The sequence below is a fragment of the Vitis riparia genome, chromosome 11 (genome assembly GCF_004353265.1).
Source record: "Vitis riparia cultivar Riparia Gloire de Montpellier isolate 1030 chromosome 11, EGFV_Vit.rip_1.0, whole genome shotgun sequence".
Taxonomy (NCBI): domain Eukaryota; kingdom Viridiplantae; phylum Streptophyta; class Magnoliopsida; order Vitales; family Vitaceae; genus Vitis; species Vitis riparia.
The window spans coordinates 5,688,863-5,695,679 of record NC_048441.1 but is presented as its reverse complement, the minus strand read 5'-3'; the positions used below and the strand labels follow the sequence as shown (position 1 = coordinate 5,695,679).

Sequence of the window (6,817 nt, the reverse complement as noted above, 5' to 3'; positions counted from 1 at the left end):
CATGGTTTAGAGATCGAATTCTCTAGTTCTAGGCTAATACATTTTCTCAAGATCGCATATGCACTATAACCACTTGGGAACAAGATTAACTTGGCTAATTTTAGGACTCATCATCTTTGAATTGAAAATTGACCAAAAAATGATTTCAGGCCTTATTTTAGCCCAGTGAACTAGTGGCGCTAATTTAAGCAAGGTGATGACAGCAAAGACATGTGGTTTACAGATATGTGAACCAAAAACCCTAAATAGAGCAATTGCATATGTGAACCAGAATAGAGAATGAGAGTTTTAGAGAGAGAAGTACCGGGAAATGAGACTCGACTGCTCTATTGAGACCATTTCATTTTCTCATACTTTCCTCCTAACCAAACAATCCTAAAACCCAAAACCCTAACTAACATTTCAAGACAATCAAACATTAAAAACAAGGAAAAGAAAAACAAAAAAAAAAAAAACAGAGGGTTACCTTCAATCAGATCAATGATGTTGAATGAAAGTGGATCACCTTTCCTACCGTGTAGTCTCAGATGGAGAGCGATGGAGGAGGAGAACGAAGGAGAGAGGTATGAGTGAAAGGGAAAGGGAGTTATCGAGAATCACTTGGGGCATTTTTGGAATATTTCAAAATTTTTGAAGTGTTTTCTTAAAAAAAAAAAAAAGATATGTCAAGTGATTCTCTAAAAATCACTTTTAAGTCTTTTCTCAAAATTTCAAAAAGTGTTTTTTAAAATTTGTCAAACATCTTATTTTCATCCTAAAAATACTTTTAAGTGTTTTTAAGGGTAGAAACACTTTTGAAAATCACTTGTCAAACGAGTTCTAAAAAAATCACATATATTCTTTGTTTTAAAAAATATCTTTAAAATATATATTTGTATATTTTTTCTCTTTTAAATATAAATTTGTTAATATTTTTTTTATTATTTAATTTGATAAATATAAATTTGTGTTTAAAAAAAAAAAAAAAAAACTAAAACCTAAAGCAGAACCATTTCACATAAATGTAATTCCAAATCAAATTCACTTCAACCTTACTAAGGCAAGGATTTGAATCTGGAAAGAAAAGAAAAATGATGAATAGCTTAGAAAATGAATGTCTTGTAGCTAATTTTCATCATTTCTCTTTCTTTTCACTCCTCCAAACTTAGCTTGATATAAAAGTCCAAAAGTAGCTCTTTTAGCAAGTTAAATAAATTTACAATATTTCAAAAAGATGCAAATTTATCATAGGATAACTGTTTTGGACCCAACAAATGTTTCAATCCTCTTTCGATCTCAATCAAACCTATGTAAAAACATCACAAAAGAAAAAAACAAAAAATCAGAATGCATGATTTTCCTACAGTATGAAATGAAACATAAAGTCATTTCATAACGGAGCTAAATAAACAAAACGCTAACTAAAAAACCTCAAATTTTAGTTTAGTATGCTGAGAGGCCTTCTTTGCAAGAAAAAACAGAGTGAGCATCAGAGACAGCTTTTGAGGGATTTGCGGGGAGCTTATCTGCCCATACCCACCAGGGATTCCAGTAATGATCCCAGGTGAGATTGTTACACAGAGAGTCTTGCATATCTACTGCACTTTAAAATGAAGAGTGTTGTTATTAGTGGAGCTTCAAATCCTTTACTATCTTCCATGATCATCTGCAAAGTATAATTCATGGTGGGCAAAATGCATCAGTAACTGCTAATTCCTTAAGTTTGTGCAACCACCCGCAACAACAGGATAAAAGAGGAGTGGTTTATAGGTATGGTGAGTTTCAATAATGTTGGAGAAGCAATTGAGCAGGTTGTTCGGTTAGAAGCAAGTACTGAACACCTAGAAATTTTCCATATCATTTTGTTAGTGGAAAATTGACCGGAATACATATATATATATATATATATATATATATATATATATATATATATATATATATATATATATATATATATATATATATATTGAGGTATAGCTCATTCTTGTTGAAATTCAATGTATGATTTAAGACTCTAAAAGACACATTGAAATGGTAAGCAACTGGATGTGCACTGAACCTACTTACCACGGAAAACAAAGGTTGTTATCTGTATGCCAAACTAGTTCACATACGAATAAAGCACAACCATTTGCATCATCTCTTTCTCTCTCTCTCTTAATATGTCTTGCATTCACTCATTCAAAGAAACCACAACCATTTGGGTAGCCCTTATAAGTGAAGTGGACTATAGATTGGCAATTGACTTTCATTGTCTTACAATTACTCTCCTTTCACCGTCATAACAGTCTTTTGTTCTTCATTCTCATGGAGCTGCTTCCAATAAGCCCCATGTTTGTTCTGCAATCAGATGTCATTATGCCTTCAACTTCAATACCTCCACTTACTATTTAGCAACCCATTCACATTAAATACAAATATTAATCATAGTATTTCATTTATAAGAAAACAATTTTTATTTACTTTTCTTAAAAAAGGAAAATAATGTTTACAATTTTCATTTAAACAAAATAATTTTTATGATGAAAATATCTCAATTTCATATTATTTACAAGAGAAAGACTTTCATAGTTTTTATTAAGAAAAATAATTTTTATAAATTTATTTATAAAACATAATTTGATCGACAATACATAATCTAACAACTTTTATTAAAATTTTACAAATTTAAAAAATATCATTTCAATTTTATTAAAAAAAAAGGTTATTTGTATACTTTTATTTAAAAATGAATTTTAGATTTTATTTTATTAATGATTGAAAACATATTTTTATAAAATCAAGCTCTTATAAGTACATATGAACATAATAATAACACAAAATGAATTAAGAGTGCAAACCAAAAGCAACAACCTCTATCCAACTTATATTATCTATGTCCAAATAAATCAAATGAAAATCCAACCCAAAGACTTTTGGTTATGTTTGTTTTTTTTTTTTTTTGCTTAATTATAGATGGAACTTAAAATTAAACAATGCTTAATATTTTATTTTTATTAAATAATAAAAAGTAAATAAAAATCAATATATTACTTTTTTTCATTTTAAAAAAGTTAAATATTTTGATTTTTTTTTTCTTTTTAGCTAAAAATTTAAAATAAATCACGAAAAAAAGTACAAAAACAAACAATTTAAAGTATGAAAGCAATAACAAAAAACTAAAAAAAATAAACACCATCATATAAACACCATCAAAGTTGAACACCAAAATCCAACTATCAATAATCCTGAGATAACATATCACTATATAAGCATAAATCAATAACCCCAAAAGATTTGAGTTTTTGAATATTTATTTTTCACTTTTTAATTTAAGTGTAAAATGAAAATACAAATTATCCTTTCACACACTCAAACAGTAATTCTAATTTTTTTTCCAAAATTACCCACTCGCCTCTCCCTCTACGCCAAAATCTACTATCACCTTGCCGGCGTATCATCGACAGTCGCATAGCTCTCTCCCAACTGTCAATTTTCCCCCTTTCTCATTTTTCTCTATTTCTTTCTTTTTCCTTCCCTTTCTCGACATCACCACTACTACTACTGTCAGCGCCATCACCAGTGCATGGCCGACTGCCGCTCACATTCCCCTCTGCCGGGCAATCTCCCTCTTTCTCTCTCTCCCTTTCCCCTCCCCTTTCTTTTTCTGTCCTTCCCTTTCCACATCACCACCGTTATCGCAGTCGTGGGTTGCTGGAAGTGGTGGCCGTGGTGATGTGGAAAAGGAAGGAAAGAGAAAGAAAGAGGGAAAGGAAAAGGAGAGAGGGGGAGCTTGCCAGCCAGAGAGAGATGTGAGCTGCAGCCGGTGATGAGTGCTGCCCAGTTTTGCCACCGATGAGAGGCAGCAAGAGCAGTGGGTTGCTGGTAGTGTTGGCAGTGGTGATGTGAAAAGGGAAGAAAAGAGAAAGAAAGAGGGAAGAGAAAGGGAGAGAGGGGAAGATTGGCGATCGAAGAGAGGTGTGAGTGGAGGCCGGTGATGACATTAGCAAAGTGCCAGCCAAGTCTCAGTGGGGAGGGAGGGAGGGAGGGAGGGAGGGAGGGAGAGGTGGATGGTTGGTATGGGAGAAATAAAAAAAGAAAAATAGAAAGGATAATTTTGGAAAATTACTAATTGAGTGAATGAAAGGGTATTTTTTATTTTATTTGACACTTAAATTAAAAAATTAAAAATAAAGGTTCAAAAACTCAAACTTTTTAGGGTTGGTACATGGTAACATGATTCCATCAATTTTCAATATGCCCGAGATGGTGATAGATTTTCGTGGGTTAGTTGTGGATGTGGCATCGTAAGGCTTTCGCCGAGATGGTGATTGTGTATGGCAGTGTTTCTGTAGGCGATGTTCCAAATCCCAAAACAAAGATGGTGAAGATGGTAGATGTTAGGTTGATGAGGCGTGACTGTGAAGGGATATTGCAACGACTATAATGGAGGGAACTGTGAGGCAATGGAGGCAACGGATGTGGCAAGATGGAAGAGAAGCGGCAAGAGGAGTGGGAGATCACGACTGGAAGTGGAGACACAAGAGGGAAGAGTAGTAGTGGGGTTGCATGGGTCTCCCACGGGTCTGAAGAGATTCTCTCTTCATTTCCTCCCAAAACATTTTACTTAAAGCCTTCCTTAAAACAAATTCCAATTTACCTTTTAAATTCTAATTTCCCTTTTAAAAATCTCAAGCGATCATATCTTTCTTTTCTCCCTTTTTCCAAAGATAGTTCCTTGGAATACAAATTGCAAAATAAAAAACACGAATGGAAATAACAATAGAGATAAAAGTGAATTAAAATTTTAAAAAATTAAAAATAAAAGTAAAAGTATATGGGCTGAGAGTAAGAGTGAAATTTTCAATATTTTAGACCAACGTTATAACTGTATTTTTTCATGAAAAATGAATAATAACATTAAGAAAAAAATCACAATAAATTATGATGTTTTACAATTCACATAAATTTTTATCTATCTTAAAAAAAAATCATACAAAATAAATGGATAATAATTATCTCAATAAATATTGTACATAATAAAAAATATAAACAATGTATTTTTTTTTGTTAAAAATGATAGTATTTTATTAAAATATAAAAGAAAATATTAATATTTAACAAATAAAAGTACTAATAATATTTTATTTTAAATAATTATAAAATAAATATAGTTAATTCTTTAAATATGAAAATAACAAACGATTTTCATTACATGTATAAATTAACTCCTTGATTACTATCAAGATATTCTAGAACAACTTCATCTAAATTTTCTTAATCTTTGTTATAATTTTTAAGTTCTAAATTATTTTTTAAAAACTATTAGAATCATTAACAAATCAAACACAAGTCTCATATGATTTTAAGTTCGTTTGCTGAACTAAAAAATAAAGTATGTTGTGTAGAGAGAAGAAAATGATATAACCATTTTAAACTAGTTTGGTAAAAAAAAAATAGTAGTAAATGGTCTAATTTGTAAGTTATAATTTTTTTTCAAAATTAGTAGATTTGTTAATGAATCCGACACATCAAATCCTATTTGATTTATAACTCTTTTGCTAAATAAGAAAATTTAAAATATCCAGCAAATCTATTGAATAAGTTACAATTTTTTGCTTAATATTTGGAGCAGTACATGTACATGTTTGAACATGGGATAGTACATGTTTAAATAAAAACTATTACACCAAGAGTAGTAGACACTCACATGTGTTTATTTATATTCAATTTCTAATTGATTTTCTATTTTTTTTTTTAATTTTCTCACTATGCAAACGAACTTCAAATAAAATGGAATTTAGTAAATTGCATTATTGAATAAATCTATTAATTTTAAAAAATAATTTGGAATGCATAAATTAAGCCAATTAGTACTAGAATTTCTTGCAACAAAACTATTCAAGAATAACTATGCTATTTTCTCTAGACTAATTTTGACATAAGAAAATTTTAATATTAATTGACTTAATTTTTGCATTCCAAATTATTTTAAAAATTAATAGATTAATGAAAAGAATCATATGCAGTAAACTTTGTTTTATTTAAAGTTTGTTTGCTAAATATGAAAATTTGAGAAAGCTTAGGAAAATCAGTTGGAAATTGAGTATAAATATCTATGTAAGTACATACTACTATTTATTTATGCATGTATTATCTTTTATTTAAGTATATACCATCTCGTATTCAAGCATATACTATTCTGATTATTGAGCAAAAAATTATGACTTATTCAATGGATTCTCAATTTTCACATTAAGCAAAAAAGCTCTGAATCAAACAAGATGTAATGCATTGAAGCTAATGAATCAAGTAATTTTTTTTAAAATAATTTGTAACTCAAAAATTGGACTAATTAATAGCAAAATTTCTTGATTCAAAACTAGTCCAAAATGATTATATCAATTTATCCTCTACATGAGATAATATTTCTTATATTTTTTTTAACTAGGTAAACAAAATTTAAATCATGTGAGATTTAAACGTTTTAGTTGTTAATGATTCTAATAGATTTTAAAAATAATTTTAAACCAAAAAATTATACCAATTATTAAGAGAATTCAAACCAAATCAACCTAAAATAACACAATAGTAATTTAAAAGTTAATTTATATATTTAATAAAAATTTTGGTTAATCACATATTTAAAAAATGAATAGTTTTATAATTATTTAAAATAAAATATTATTTATGAAAATATTATTATTTATTTTTAACTAAACTCTATAATTTATAAGTTTATTAGAATATTAATTTTTACCTTTTATATTTTTTTAGTAAAATATTGTCATAAAATACATAATTTATATTTTTTTTATTATGTACAAAATTTATGAAGCAATTAATATTCATTTCTTTA

At 28.7% G+C, this 6,817-nt stretch overlaps 1 pseudogene; it reads right to left on the bottom strand.

The window, feature by feature from the left end:
* Positions 1–1,127: 1,127 nt before the first annotated feature.
* The window catches only part of LOC117924717, a 52,968-nt pseudogene continuing 47,278 nt past the window's right edge, over positions 1,128–6,817 (bottom strand).